The sequence below is a fragment of the Lepus europaeus genome, chromosome 21 (assembly GCF_033115175.1).
Source record: "Lepus europaeus isolate LE1 chromosome 21, mLepTim1.pri, whole genome shotgun sequence".
Classification (NCBI taxonomy): domain Eukaryota; kingdom Metazoa; phylum Chordata; class Mammalia; order Lagomorpha; family Leporidae; genus Lepus; species Lepus europaeus.
In genome coordinates this window covers 5,090,246-5,106,483 of record NC_084847.1, presented here as the reverse complement: position 1 = coordinate 5,106,483, position 16,238 = coordinate 5,090,246, and positions in this window count along the sequence as shown.

Sequence of the window (16,238 nt, the reverse complement as noted above, 5' to 3'; positions counted from 1 at the left end):
GACTCTATGCTCATAACCCAAAATGACTAATAAGTAGAATAATCAGTTCAAGATGTAATTTAGAGATGGGGAAACTGTGCAAGCCTTTGCTGTCGGGAACAGTGAGTTAAGAAAAGGAAAACGCTATGGTTTATGTCCCACTGAGCTGAGAATGATCACTAAACCAGCGACAGAAATCAGTAAAAATGTTACATAAAGGAACCTAAGACATGCCACCCAGATTCCCAAGTGTTAGTGCAATGGAGGGTTCTTACAACTGTAAACGTGCTGCTCTACACGTGACGGAGTCCAGGCAATCACTGGACAGTAATTCATCAGTGGCTGTCTTTCCAACACATGCTGATCTTATCTCACACAACAGCATGCGGACTCGGGATTTTACTCAAGGTTATTTTTAATGCATAGTGGGGTTTGCAATCCTTGGAACATACTTTACTTTGATTACAAACTCTTCTCCAAATGAAACTTTTTCACTTAAATATTTCTTTGACAATGCAAACTTACATAGATAACAGGTGGGAGCACACCTTCACAATATATTTTAAAGAAGGTGGGGGGGCTGGAATTTGGGGGTGGTTTCCAACAACTGTTTCCCATTGCCCAGGGGCTGAACAGAACATGTATCTCTAACACCTGCCTTCAAAAATTAATTGCTCTTCATGGGCAGAAAAAGAAACTTAACTGATAGGGGCGGAGCTGTGGTACAGTGGATTAAGATATTATTTGCAACGCCTGCATCCAATATTGGAATACCAGTTGGAGGCCCAGCAATTTTCTGCTTTTTATCCAACTCCCTGGTAAAACACAGGAGAAAGAGGTAGGAGATGGCCCAAATGCTTGGGCCCCTCCCACCCACAGGAGACCCAGATGCAGTTCCTGGCTCCCAGCTTCAGCCTGCCCCAGCTCTGGCCATTGTACCATTTGGGGAATGACCAGCAGATGAAGATCTATCGCTTTCTATCACTCTGCCTTTCAGGTAAATCAATCAATCAATCTAACTGATAATGTTCAAACACTGGTCATTTGTACATGGTTATTCAGTAGGCACTCTTACAGCCTGTACCACACTGTATTTCACCTAGAAGCAATTTTTCTCACCAGGACATGTTTGGCAATGCCTCAACACATTTTTGCTTGGTACAACCTGGGCAGGTGGTGGGGTGTGGTACTACTGTCCTGTAGTAGTTGATGGCAAGGATGCAGGTGAGCACCATACAGTGTGCAAGACAGCTCCCCTGTACCCCGAAGTATCCACTCTCAAATACAAACAATGCTGTGGTGACATCAAGATGAATAAGCCACTGCCCTCCAGGGACTCACAACCAAGACACAGTTTTGAAATCATATCCATCCCATTAAACTGACACAGAATCACAAATGGCTATTTCTACCAGCTCCAATTTCTACCAGTTCCAAATATAGGATGTGTGAAGGACACCTCCCTTTCCCAGCTGTTCACCATTTTCTCTTGTTGCCTTTGGAGATGACGATGCAGGAAACGTGCACATCAAGAGGAGGGAGACAAGGTCATTTTTTATTGGCTCTACAATGACTGTGCATTGATGGTGGTTTTATCCAAACATTTATAATGTGTTGGAGACTGTTCAAACAGTTAGGCAGCTTGTCAGTTTTCTAATGAGTGAGGCGTCCTGAGATTGGAAATTAGAAGTCTAGTTGTCCCTGACAGCTAAAGGACGTGCCAGACACATCTTGGGTGCTTCTGTGGGCATCTACGTGCAGGACACATGTCAGCGGCTGAAGATGACAAGGTCCAGACAAGGCTCAGGGACACTGAGATGCCACTTTCTGGGTAAGACAAGGGGACGGGTTCCCATTGGGTGAATCACGGGAATGAGGATTCATGTGGTCTCTGGAGGTGAGAGGCATGTAAGGTGGAAAACAAACAAAATGAAAATGGAGGGGTGCATGTAGACAGGGTACACAGAACATGAAATGGCAAGAGGAAACAGGAGTCCAGCTGCAGAATGGCAACGGGGGAGAGAGAGAGATGGCAGTGGATCAAGTATGACATCATCAACGACAGAGAGGGACACTGTATGGCACTGTGCCTAGGAGGCATGGAAGGGAACCAGAGATGCACACCCCTGCCCTGCTGAGGCAGTGGCTCTGAACACCAGCTTCTTCTTTCCTGAAAGGTAAGAAAGAGAACTCCAGACCGAGGGTCACTCTGCACTCCAACTTTGGAAATTAAGGCACTGGTTCTCCAGGCTCTGTAACCAGGTGGTTTTTGACACAATCAAGACCCATTTTTAATAGGAGTTTCCACATCATTGCAGGTGCATAGCATTATAGTTTAGAGGGTATTAAATAATAAAACAAAAAAGGCATTTCAGGTAGTCCTAAATGAGGTAACAAACAGAAATGTGCCAATCAGAATCCACAAAAATCACACAACATTCAACTTGAATACAGATTCATACAAAGGCAGACAACACAGATATGAAAAATAACCAAAAATATACTAAGTAGGGGGAAATTACAGAATAGTGTGGATAGGATTAGTGCTTTGTGGATAGAAAAGGAGAGGGTATATATACACATAGCTTAGTTCCTACGTGAGATACACTCTTCCTGGAAAATATGTCAGACAACACAGAAAAGCAACCGGCAAGTAACAGTTGGTGCTGGGATATGAAATGAGGAGACCAGATATCAAGGGTAGAAAGGATACTTATTTTTTCCTCTATAAACCTTCTTCTATTTCTAATCTTTAAAAAGATTTCAACATGTTCAATAACAGGCACATTAATTTAGAAAGAAAGGCCACCAGTAGCAAAAGACTAATGAAGATATTAGTCAAATTCCTTTGAGATGCAGTTTATAATAACGTCTGAGCACATTCTGAGTTCCATTCCTGGATTTCAAGCTCTCTTCTGTCAGTGGATCGGCCTGTAACCTTGTTTCATATCTTGATTTATGGCTTTTTCATGCCATGGGGACATTAATAACATCTACTCCATAGTGTGTTTCTTGCAAACATGAAGTGAGATTCTATGTGTAAAGCAGCTAGCCATATGCTAGCACAACAAGGAGGACTACAGCAAATACGACCATATTCCAAAGCAAGGCTGTTTGGTGCACATACTGGTAGAATCCTTTAGCTGGCAACACAGCTAGGACAGACAACTCAGAGCTTTTCAAGAAGGCGTTGGTGGGCATGAGTGGTGTTAATGACCCTCCCATGTGGCACAAGACAAATAGCTGCACTTTCCCGGTCCATAACAGCCACATCAAAACCCAGCACTCAATCGAGCCCCTCTTTTTAAACATAATTAGGGGCCAGTGTTGTGGTATAGTGGGTAAAGCTGCTACCTGCAACACTGGTATCCCATAGGGGCAGGGGTGCACGTCCTGGCTGCTCCACTTCCAATCCAGCTCCCTGCTAATGCACCTGAGAAAAACAGCAGAAGATGACCTGGGTGCTTGGACCCCGCACCTAAGTGGAAGAGTCAGAAGAACCTCCTGGCTCTGGCTTCGGTCTGGCCCAGCCCTGGCCATTGCAGCCACTTGGGGAATAAACCAGCAGATGGAAGAACTCTGTGTCTTTGTGTTTAACTCCATCTTTCAAATAAATAAGCTTTTTAAAAAAAAAAAAACATGAAAATTAAGTCATGCATCAGTGTACAATTAGCTTTGGCACTAAAACCTGATGACACGAGTTTGAGTTGTGTGAGGAGCTTCTGGGCACTCTTTCTTAGGAGTCACCTGACCTGCTGTGATCAACCAAGGGCAACCAAAAGCAGCGACACTCTGTATTGCCAAGCAAAGGTTTCTGGAATTGTAACTGAACAAGGAACAGCAAAGAGTTAACCAGCAAGGATGAGCTTTGAGTGGCTCTGAAATACAGAATGGGTATGGCTAGCTGGAGGTGTATTTTATACTACATTCAAAGCAAACACTGCATGTCTCTTTCTCTACTGCCCACCCAAGGGATGTGCCTGTGGTCACGCTTACGAGGAGCATGGCACTACCGACGGCTTAATCCCATTAGTTCCCAAACTCAAAGCCAGAGGTCTTGAATCATCTTGACTTGACCTTCAGTCCCAGCATTCAAGCATCAATAATGCCACGGGCTCTTTCTAGCTTCCTGGCTGACACAGGTGTTTCGCATACACACAGCACCATGAACTGCTTGTGTCTCTTCCAAAACACACGTCCAAACTTAATCCCCGACACCACCAGTGTTAAGAAGCAGATCACCAGGAGGTGGCTGATCACGAAGGTAGAGCCCGCCCCACTGAGGCAGATGACGGTCTATAAAGGGCAGAGGGCACTAACTCGTACCTCATTTCGGCTTCCCACTCCCTCTGCCTTGGGAGCTCGCAGCCTCCCACTTCTGAAGGAAGCAGCAACAGGCCGTTCTTCTCCAAAGAAGAAGCCAGGCCCTCAGTAGACACTGAACCGATCCTGACCTTGGGCCCAGAACATCGTCTGCCCCTGCTGGATCACAGGGTCTGTGGCATTGTTAGAGCAGAACAAATGTTCCCGTCCCTCCCTCTTGCACCTGAGCACAAACATCCCTAAGCGAGTTTCCCAGCACCTCTCAACCTCACTCCGCCGCAAGGTCTCCACAGTGCTGCCCGTTCTTCATGGCTCAGCTCAGCACCGCTCAGCTCCCCTCCGTCACACGAGCACACTTGGATGCCCCAGCTCAAAGTCATCAACAATTCCCTGAGCTCCAATGGAAGGGACTCTCCGGCAGTTTCTGGAGCAACTTGCCACTCCTTTTTGTTTTCTTCTAATAAAAGAAAGCATCCAATTACCCCCACACATTCCTTTAAACAGAACTGTTCTTGGGAGGAGGGAGGATAAGCAAAGCCCTGGCCCCTTTTCACCAACACAGAGGTCCCTGTACAGGGTCCTGAAAGCTTCTGTGTGCCTGGAATCTCAGCTCTGACTTTATTAGAAACCAGGATACCCACAGGTGTCACTAGGTAAGCTGGGGCCATACTGTGTCAGGGTGGGCCCTAAACCCAACAGTTAATGTCCTTAGAAAGAAAGATGTGCAGACACCAAAACACGCAGAGAAGCAGCCATGTGATGATGGAGGCAGAGCCTGGGGTTAGGCAGGTGCATACCAAGGAACAGCAGGATTGCCAGCAAACACCAGAAGCACGGGAGGCGGGATGAAGCATTCTTCCTTGGAGCCCTCAGAGGGAACACGGCCCGGCTGGCATCCTGACTTCTGGCCTATAGAAGCCTGCTTTATCTGACACTCCCCTCCATGCTAGGGAGACTGAGATGGATGAAAAAGACAAGGGTGCTCATCCCATGGTGCTCTCATTCTAGCTGACAGAAACAGGCAACTGGACCATCAAAACGAAACAAGGCTAACTTTAAAGAACAATGCATCCTGGGCCGGTGCCGCGGCTCACTAGGCTAATCCTCCACCTGCGGCACCGGCACCCTGGATTCTAGTTCTGGTTGGGGAGCTGGATTCTGTCCTGGTTGCCCCTCTTCCAGTCCAGCTCTCTGCTGTGGCCCGGGAGTGCAGTGGAGGATGGCCCAGGTCCTTGGGCCCTGCACCCGCATGGGAGACCAGGAGGAAGCACCTGGCTCCTGGCTTCGGATAGGCGCAGTCTGAGTGGCCATTTGGGGGGGTGAAGCAACAGAAAAAGGAAGACCTTTCTTTCTGTCTGTCTCTCTCTCTCTAACTCTGCCTGTCAAAAAAAAATTAGTAAAAAACAAAAAATAATGCATCCTATGGAGGAGCAATGTCCTCACTGAGGATGCACACGGGCTTCCAGGATGCCTCACCGGTATGAAGAATCAGGAGAGCAACACCCAAAGTCAGGGGGTGGGTTCAAGGGAGACAGGGAAAGAAAGCAGGGCCAGAGATGGAGCAGAGTGTGAAGATCAGACAGAGCTGGCAGGTGGAGGCAAGAGTCTAAATTAGGTTCCAAGTGCAGAGGGAGAAGACACAACCTCACCTCCTTTTTCAACAAGTCCCTGTGTATGGTTCGCCTTTGCTGACGTACTTCAGAGGTGGTCGCGATAGTCAACCTCAGTTACCTATTAACCTGGTCATTCATATTAACCTAGTTATTTAATCCCAACCCAAGCTGTGGCTCTGGAACACTTAATATTTAACTGTATCAGACACCCTCCCCTCTTGCCATCAACTAAATTCACAGAAACAGCTCCACCCAGAATCACTCTCCGTATGCCAAGCTCAGTCTTAACTGTCTGGCTTCATTGACTGAAGTTGACGTCTTCATAAATTTCTCTTTTTTTTAATCCTCTGAATATGACAGAATTATGCATGTGCTGATGAATGATCTGCTTGGGTCAAAATGATTCCAAGATGGGAAGGTGGTTAGTCATCAATATCTTCAGAAATATCATCTCTGGAATTATGGCATTTCCCCCCCCCCATTGCTTTGGGATTAATAGCATTTTGCTTTATGATCCCCTCTTTGGGGGTAGGGCAAAGGCTTATCGACTTGGGAGACGTACAAACTCCCTTCCTCATTTTTCAGACAACACATTGTGGGTCCCCAGAGCTCCATTAAGATGCACTGCATAATCTTTGGAAATTGATTCAAAAGAAAACAGATGCCAGCTTTTCTAGATGCACGGACATTTTTATTCTGCCAAACCTTCTTACACTTTCATTAGAAAACAAATATTTGGTTAGCAGAAACTGGTCGATAACCTTGGTAAGAAAAAATGAGAGTTGAACTTTTCCTTGCTGGGCTTAGGTGTCCAGGGGCCCTGCGAAAGTATTACTCCCCTTCCATTAACATTTCATTCAGTAAGAACCAAGTGCAGAAATAAAATGGACTAAAAAACAACCAATTAATTAAAAATAAATAAATGGACCAGTGATGATTACTTCATCTGCTAGTCTCAATGCTCAACTCTTTAAGATGTGAGGAGTCCTCATTCTTCAGCTTTCAGAGTCATCATTTTATTGGAGACTGCAATCACTTTTTAGTAACATATCTTAGTTCAGGCCCCAGAAACTATAGCACTCTTCATTTGGGGGGAGGGGGTATCTGTTTGTTGTATCTTGGTTTTCCAAACAAGGCTGTAATCAGCTGGAGAATTCCCAAGCCAGCCCACAAGTACTTCAATAGAAACACAAGGTGGCTTTAAATTAACACGGATGGTGTTTCAAGGAAGCAGGAGAAGGCAGGCAGGTAAGGAAGGAAAGAAGGAAGGAGAGAAGGAGGGAGGGGAGGGAGGGAGGGAAGGGAGGAGGGGGGAAGAAGGGAAGGGAGGAGGAAGGAAGGAGGGAAGGAGAGAAGGAGGGAGGGAAGGGAGGAGGGGGGAAGAAGGGAAGGAAGGAGAGGAGGAAGGAAGGAGAGAAGGAAGGGAGGGAGGGAAGTAGAGGAAGAGACACATAGGAGGGGAAGAAGCCTTCCATCGTGATTAATTAAGGAGGAGGGGCACAACTCGCAGCAGAATGGAAGGATGTCCTGAGTTTACAAGGTCACATATCTGTTCTTCAAAACAAAAACAACTTTCCCTTGGCCAATGAGTAACAGTAACACAGTCTTTTAAGTTCCTCATCACAATTTCTATTCTCTACAGTTTAACCAGTACCCACTGTAGTTAGACATTTTCCTGGCCCCATTCATCCACAGTTAGAAGAAAGCACCTTTTTGAGCCCCTAATATTCCTGTTTCCACCTGCCCAGCTGTCTCCACTCTCCACTCCTGAAAGTGGAAAGGCTTGAAGAAAGGCTACAAACATTGCAGAAAGGTCATGATACCGACTGACAAATTACCCTTCAGAAAATGCATGCCAATCTGCATCTCTCCAGCAGCTTTGGCACTACTTTTCCTATATTTTCCAACACTGGGTACCCAGTCATCTTATGAACAATTTTTTTTTTCCAAGCAGGGTTTGCCCTCCTGTCTATCAATCACGATATTCAGATTTCTTTTGGGGAACTGCTGCTGTCCCACTGCATCCAGTCAGGTGAGATCACTGTCCCGACGCCAGGGTCTCCCCCAAACCGAGGGGCAGACACTTCACCCAAGCCAGGCCTTCAGAGGCTGAAAATCAAGGAGGCTCATTCATTCGGATGGGATTAGGACAGAAGTCAGCACAGGTCCCTGCACTCAGGCCATCCAGAGCTGCCCAGTTCCTGCTCTTTCCAAGCCTGGTACTCTTTCCTTCAATCCAATGGGGCCATCCATCATTCTAGTACATTCCTTGTTTCTCAGGTTACCTATTGTGTTCCTTGCTTAGACCCAAACACCCCTATGGATTCAACCATGAGCTTAAATCATCTCATTTTAGATTTTTTTTTTTTACCCCAGACACAGACTGTGCATCCAGTAAAATGCATGATATAATGAACCATTCTCCTTTAAATTAGGTCTTCATGGTCTACAAAGTATTTCTTAAATACAATCTCACAATGACCTTCTGAGGAAGGTGGGTGTGAGTTTGTTCCAAGGATTCCACAGTTCAATCAACAACCCATTATCCAAAGCCACCATTGTATAATCTACAGTAGCATTGAAGGACCCTTATGGGGGAGAGGGACAAGAAACTAGGCCTGGGCAGATATCAGGGGCTTCTTAAGAGGTTAGATGTTCCCCAGGGTCCAGCGGGCACGTTCTCTGGGAAGGAAAAGTCTATCCCCTTTAGAGAACCTCTAGGCATGCCCAGAGCAGAGCTGCCACTCCCCCTTCGGAGAGTCTCAGTACTCTCCTCAGCATTCTCTTCAGCTGGTTCCCTCAGCACTCTCCTCAGCATTCTCTTCAGCTGGTTCCCTCAGCACTCTCCTCAGCATTCTCCGGTATGCTAATTATCCCTCTATATAACCTGTGTGAAACTGCCGCTCAGGGCTCCTCACCGCCTTAGGTGGGGGCCCGTTTGCGCAAACGTACAATAAATACCTCATGCTTTTTGCATCAACTGGTCTGGAGTCTGGATTTTTGGGCGTCCTCTCGAGCAAGTGGGCATCTCTACAACTGAGAGGTCCAACAGCATCTTATAATCATTTACAGTAACATTTTATAATCACAGTCACATCTAAACCCTTGGGTCAGGGGCCAGTGTTGTGGTATAGCAGGTAAAGCCATCACCTGTAATGCCAGCGTCCCACATAGGCACTGTTTGTGTCCTGGCTGCTCCATGATAAATGCTGGCTGGAGTCCTTGCTGCTCTGCTTCTGATCTAGTTCCCTACTAATGTGCCTAGGAAAGCGGTGGCTGTTGGTCAAAGTGCTTAGGTCCCTACCACTCATGTGGAATACCAGGATGCAGTTTCTGGCTCCTGGCTTTGGTTTGGCCCAGCACTGGCCATTGTGGCCATCTGGAGACTGAACAAAAGATTCATATTCTCTCTCTCTCTCCCTCTCTTTCCTTTCCTCTCTGTAACTCTGACTTTCAAATACATATATCTTAAAAACCAAAAACCTGGGTCAACATCACTTTCCAGATCACATACCCCCTGAACTTGGGAAGTCTCTTACTGAAAAAAGAAATTTCCCCATCCTCCACATTGCCACTGAAAGCCTTAAGCAAGCCCTAAGTACCCAACAAATGGAGCGAATCACCGAGGTGTGGTTTGTGGTCGTGGAACAGGGCGCCTTAGCCAGTGAAGGGTGGAAGCACACCCTCCCGTTGAGGAAGCCCGCCAGCAAGCAAGGCCAGTGGCCACCTGCCTTCCCACACGGCCAGATCTCCCATCACAGCAGCAGGGGCTGGCCAGGTCCACAGCTCTGGCACATGTATGCCAGTCACCTGGGTTTGGGATTCCTTCCATCTTCCCAACCTTTCATCTTCTAAAATGGAAATCACAAACCTCAGCAGGGTTTGGACAAGAATGTGCACATTCAGTTGCACCGGACAGGAGGGAGTGGTGACTGGCCGTGGCTGCAGGACTTTCCCCATCGCCGAGGTGGGGGGACACGGTCCTGAAGGCTGGATGGTGCTCTAGTGCACAGGGTTTCATCTTACAAAGGTAGTGAGAACCTCGATGATGAGGGCATGGCAACTTCCACTTGACCCTTTCTGGTGCTCAAAGCACTCCCACATACATTTTCATCTGATCTTCACTCAGCCGGGCGCGGTAGGCAGGGCAGGTATTATCAATCCCATTTAGGAGACCAATTACACAGCCAGCTCCCTCTCATCTCGAACTACAGGGAGATCTGGCTGGGTTGGCAAATCAAGTTTTCCACTTTACACCTGCAGACGGTCCATGGCAGCTTCTCATCACGAAGGGAAAATCTAGTCAGAATAAGGCGTTTATCTTCTCACAGTTCCTGGGAGCCCACTGGGAAAGTATTTTCTCCTTCATTTTCCTGCCCCTCCAGGAGGTAAGCCAGGGACAAAATATGTGCGTGGCTGAACTCTGGCCAAACACCATCCCTGTTTCTGCTGTCTTCAGGAAAGAATGGAGCCTAATATTTGCTATTTCTGCAAGAATGTTTATATTTCAAACAGCAGTGGATCAACTCTGAGGCCATGCCAAGGAGACTCAAGAACTGGATGGGAGTGGACTGTCTCCCCCACGGACAGCCCAGAACATTTTCTGTTTTTTGGGTGGAACAGTAGAGTAATGGCCAGAGCATGACTGTGAATTTGAAACAGGTCTGTGGCACCCTGGGAAACCATATAAAATCAATGACTTGGGGCTAACACTGTGGCATAGCAGGTAAAGCTGCTGCCTGCAGTGCCAGCATCCAATACAAGTGACAGTTCAAGTCGTAGCTGCTCCACTTCCAACCCCGCTCTCTGCTATGGCCTAGGAAAGCATAAGATGGCCCAAATCCTGGGGCTCTTGCACCGTGTAGGAGGCCCAGGTGAACCTCCTGGCTCCTGGCTTTGGATCGGCGCAGCTCCAGCCGTTGTGGCCATCTGGGGAGTGAACCAGTGGATGGAAGGCCTCTCCCTCCCTGCCTCTGTCTCTCTGTAACTCTGCTTTTCAAATAAATAATCTTTATTTTTTAAAAATCACTGACTCTTTGTATACCCACTTGCAAAAAGGTAAACAGTGAGTTTAGTAAGACAGGGTAATCACCTGTTCCACGCAAACACTTTTTCTCCCAGTAACCCTCCTCCCATGATGCTGAGAACCACTGCAAACCTTGAGACAGTATAGTGAATCTGTCAGCTGCACAGTTCCCAGATCACTTACCCTGCAAGGAAATTTTTTTCCTCCTTAAATTTCATTTAAAAAAAACAAAACACCTTGCTTAACTACTGTTTCCTTCTTAAACAGTACATGATGTTGGGATCAGACAACCCTCAGTTGAATCAACACATATTTATCAAGCACCAACCATAGGCAGTCCATCAATCTCACCCACATAGACTTCCTAACAAACAGATCCATATTTTTACCCATTGCAGGAACGGCAACATTTGGAGATAGAAAAGAGACTGCAAGGAAATTTACAACTTCAATCAGTTCAGAAACACAAACACAAACTTACCAGAGTCAGTGAGGCATCCCGAGTATCATTTGAATGCAAGGACTCTCATTTTCCCTAAATACAAAAGGGTTATCATCATTATCACCAGTCTTAGGGCCCAGGATCCCACGGGAAACCTGTTTCTCAAACAATCCACACTTCCAGGAACTGGAAAACAGAGTAATAACTCATGCAGACACAATCTTGGGCAGGAAGAGAGATGGCAGAGGACGGTGGGCACAGACAGTGATTTTAAAATCAAGTCCATCATGGGGGTGACACTTGGGAACGACCAGCTTTGCAGCTGAGAATGGGCAACAGGAAAGTGACCATTTCAGCAGTGGTGTCCTGACTGGGGTTTCTGCAGGGTCACAGGCATTACGTATCTTGGGAAAGCTCTCAGACAACCATCATTTCGCAATTCTCCTTGAACACAAATCCTCAAGTCCCCTCCTGGTTGAGATGCGTAGGTGGTGAGGAATGGCTGCCAAGAGAAGCCAGTGGGAAGAAGAGAGACGCTGGCACCGAGGCGAGGGCTCTCCACTTCTCCGTCCAGCTGGGAAGGAGAGGCGGCGGCTTCGGGGAGTAATTAACTGTCACGCTCAAGATTAATTGACGACCCTCTAATTGTGCCCTAAACACAGATGTCCTGGGATCAGGACGCAGCTCTGAATACCAAAGGTGAAGGGAGAACAGTTATTTCTGGACGGGAGCAAAGTGAATCTGCAGAACTGAAGGCGATGTCAAAACGCAAGCCGTGGAGCTGGGGCTGGCCGTGTATCATCACGCCCTTCCATACAGTGGCTTGTCAGGAACCAGCCAAGGACGTAAATCAGGAGCCAGTCTGGGCTGGGAAGTCTCTTGCTTACAACTGGCCCACAACAAGCCACTTCTGCCGAGACACAGCCTTGGACACACTCTGCCACATGTTTCTACATCTCTATTTATACGAAGATGTTAAAAGGAAAATTCCTAACTCTGGCATCCATACCAGTATTATGCTCTCAGCTTCAGACCTAGCTGGGACCTTGCATTTGACCCAAGAGTACATTTTGAATGGAAACAAACATGGTAGAATTCCCTGGAAGATCTCATTGTGACAAAACTGAGGGTCTAGGCCGGTGCCGCGGCTCACTAGGCTAATCCTCCGCCTTGCGGCGCCAGCACACCGGGTTCTAGTCCCGGTCGGGGCACCGATCCTGTCCCGGTTGCCCCCCCTCCCCCAGGCCAGCTCTCTGCTGTGGCTAGGGAGTGCAGTGGAGGATGGCCCAAGTCCTTGGGCCCTGCACCCCATGGGAGACCAGGAGAAGCACCTGGATCCTGCCATCGGATCAGCGCGGTGCGCCAGCCGCAGCGCGCCTACCGCGGCAGCCATTGGAGGGTGAACCAATGGCAAAAGGAAGACCTTTCTCTCTGTCTCTCTCTCACTGTCCACTCTGCCTGTCAAAAAAACAAAAACAAAAACAAAAACAACAAAAAAAAAAAAACTGAGGGTCTTTCTCAAACACAGCATCCCATAATACCCCACAGTGCACATTTCCTCCATGCACTGGAAGCTTTTGCTTCTGTGAAGTTCTCTAAGTACTGATGGAATGACTGCTTCATGCATATGTTTTTACCTAAGTTATCCAAGTCAAGAATGAAAATGGAAAACTTAAGACTTTTTGTTTTTTCACTTAATTCCCAGAGTGCTACAAATGCTTGGAGTTGAGTTATAAAAATCCTAAACAGTGAAGAGGTTGTCTTTCCAGGCCTTCTCTGATATAAAGTGCTTCTCAATAGCATGTGCATGCTAGAGGTCTTTTAATGGATAAACCACCATGCATGTACAAAATGCAAGGGTTCTAAGAATGAATAAACCCAGCTGGTGCTGTGGTGTAGCGGGTAAAGCTGCCGCCTTCAGTACCAGCATCTCATATGGGCACTGACTCTAGTCCCAGCCGCTCCACTTCCGATCCAACTCTCTGCTATGGCCTGGGAAAGCAGTAGAACATGGCCCAAGTCCTTGGGCCCCTGCACCCATGTGGGAAACTGGAGGAAGCTCCTGGCTTCAGATCAGCCCAGCTCTCGCTGTTGTGGCCATTAGGGGAGAGAAACAGAGGATGGAAGACCTCTCTCTCTGCCACTGCCTCTCTAGCTCTTTCAAATAAAAATAAATATTTTTTTTAAAAAAAGAATCAATAAGCCTTTCATAGGTTTTCCTGTGAAACTATGCACACTTATAAACCCATAAATGTAAAACAACCCAACGCCACCACAGCAGCAGACACATTTTTTTAAAAGGTTATTTATTTATTTATTTACTTGAAAGGCAGAGTTACAGAGAGGCAGAGGCAAAGGCAGAGAGAGAGGTCTTCCATCCGCTGGTTCACTCCCCAAATGGCTTCAAGGGCCAGAACTGGGCCAATCTGAAGCCAGGAGCTTCTTCAGGGTCTTCCACACAGGTGTAGGGGCCCAAGGACTTTGAGTCATCTTCTGCTTTCCCAGGCCAAAGCAGAGAGTTGGATCGGAAGTGGAGTAGCTGGAACTTGAACTGGTGCCCATATGGGATGCTGGCGCTGCAGACAGCAGCTCTATCCACTATGCCACAGCGTTGGCCCCAGCAGCAGGTACCTTCTACAGAGCGTAGTGTTTTACCGTCTCCACCTGCTATCCTCACAACTATATTACACAGGCTTGATGCTTAGGTATATGTTACAAGCACAGACACTGATGCTTAAGGTATTGTAGCTTATGTGAAGTCACACATTTTGCATAAGGCAGAACTGAAATGTACAGCCAGGGAGTCTAAATACAGAGGTCAGATGTTCCTACAGAACCATGTGAAAAGAACACTGATTTCAGAGACTCACTGTATCTGGCAGAATCAGGGAATAATTTGCAAAGCTGACATTTGAGCTAGGTATAAAAGGACAGAGTGAAATCTGCTTGCCCAGCTAGAAAGTAGTACAGGTGGGGTTTGTAGGTGGATGGAGCAGGCACTCCAGACAAGGGCAACAGTAAAGGCAAGAATGTTTAAGGTGAGCCTGGGAGCTGGCATTGTGACGTAGCAGGCTAATTTGCTACCTGTGAAGCCAACAGCCCATATGGGCATCAGTTCATGTCCCAGCTGCTTCACTCCCCATCTAGCTCCCTGCTAATGCACCTCGGAAAGCAATGGAAGGTGGCTCAAGTCTTTGAACCCCTGCACTCACATGAGAGACATGGATGAAACTCCTGGCTTTAACTTGACCCAGCCGTGTCTGTTATGACCACTTGGGCAGTGAACCAGCAGTTGAAAGTTCGGTCTCAGTCTCTTCCTCTCCCTCTGCAACTCTGCCTTTAAAATAAATTAATAAATCTTGTTTTAGATGAGCTAAAAAGCTCAAAGGAGGATGTACTTTTCTCCAAAGGGAGGAGAGAACTTCCACTTTGCTTATGGCCTTATCTAAATACTTATGGAGTTTGTGGACTCAAAAGGCTTCCATAGCCTAAGCAGCTCATGTCAAGAGCCTTGGGTGGTCACTGACACCATACATAAGAGTTTTAATTGTTAAATTAACAACAGGAGTCATTGCACATTAACTCTCCATGCAGGACTTCTGTCTTCAATGAGTTGCATTGAGAGTTAACTGTAAAACTAATTATGTGTGTTTGTGTGTGTGTGTGCAAATTGTTGAAATTTTTACTTAGTATAGAGTTGGTCTTCTATGTACAAAGTTAATTGAAATGAATGTTAATGGAGAATAGCACTGGGAAGGGGAGAGAGAGGAGGAAGTGGAGGGGTGGGAGGGATGGTATGGTGGGAAGAATAACTATATTCCTAAAGTTGTAATTAGGAGATTTGTATTTCTTTAGAAATAAATTAAAAGATGAGCTTGAGGTAGCAGAACGAAGGTCATGATTGTGTGAACTGAAAGCTGGGAAGGGTTGGGGAAAAGTAGTACAGGAAGGCAAACAGACAGAGGACAGCACCTGGACTCAACTCTGCAGGCAGGAAGAACAACTGGAGGGTTCTCATCAGTGAAAGGACTCCCTTGGAATAAAAACTCACTGGCCCCAAGGGGTAACTTAGCAACAGTGTAGATGCCCATTTGGCTACGAGAGGAAGGAGACAGAGGCTTATAAGTCTAAGACAAAGAAACAAAGGCCCAGGACCAACACGCAAGGGCTCTGGACACCTGTGTCATCTCTTTGGTGTTGGAGATGAACATGTTTGGGGCGAAGAGTGGCACAGAGCATCTATGGATGTAACAGCTCAGTCACAGGAGAAAGTGTACAGAAAATTAAGCACCTGAGGCCACAGAATCCTCATCAGTGAAATGCGAGATGAAATGACTGAGCTCACACAGCTTGTGGTGAGGGCTGTAGGAGAAAACACAGGCAGCATTTCTGTTATGGGTGTCAGCACCCAGGAGAGTATCAAGGTGGGCTCACTCTTTCCCTCCTTCTCTCTTCTCTATCCTCATAAATTATTTTTAAGATTTTATTTATTTATTTGAGAGGCAGAGCTAGAGAGAGAGGGGGAGACAAGGAGAAAGGCCTTCCATCCACTGGTTCACTCCCCAAATGGATACAATGGCCGGAGCTGGGCTGATCCGAAGCCAGGAACTTCTTCTGGGTCTCCCATGTGGATGCAGGGGCACAAACACTTGGGGCCAACTTCCACTGCCTTCCAGGACAAAAGCAGAGAGCTGGATAGGAAGCAAAGTAGCAGAGACATGAATCAGAGCCCATTTGGGACGCCGGCACTGCAGGCAGAGGCTTAACCTCCTATGCCACAGCGCCAGCCCTGGTCTTCATAAATTATTGAAGTCTATGAATAACTCGTCCTCGTATCACCGCCGCCACAGTGTTG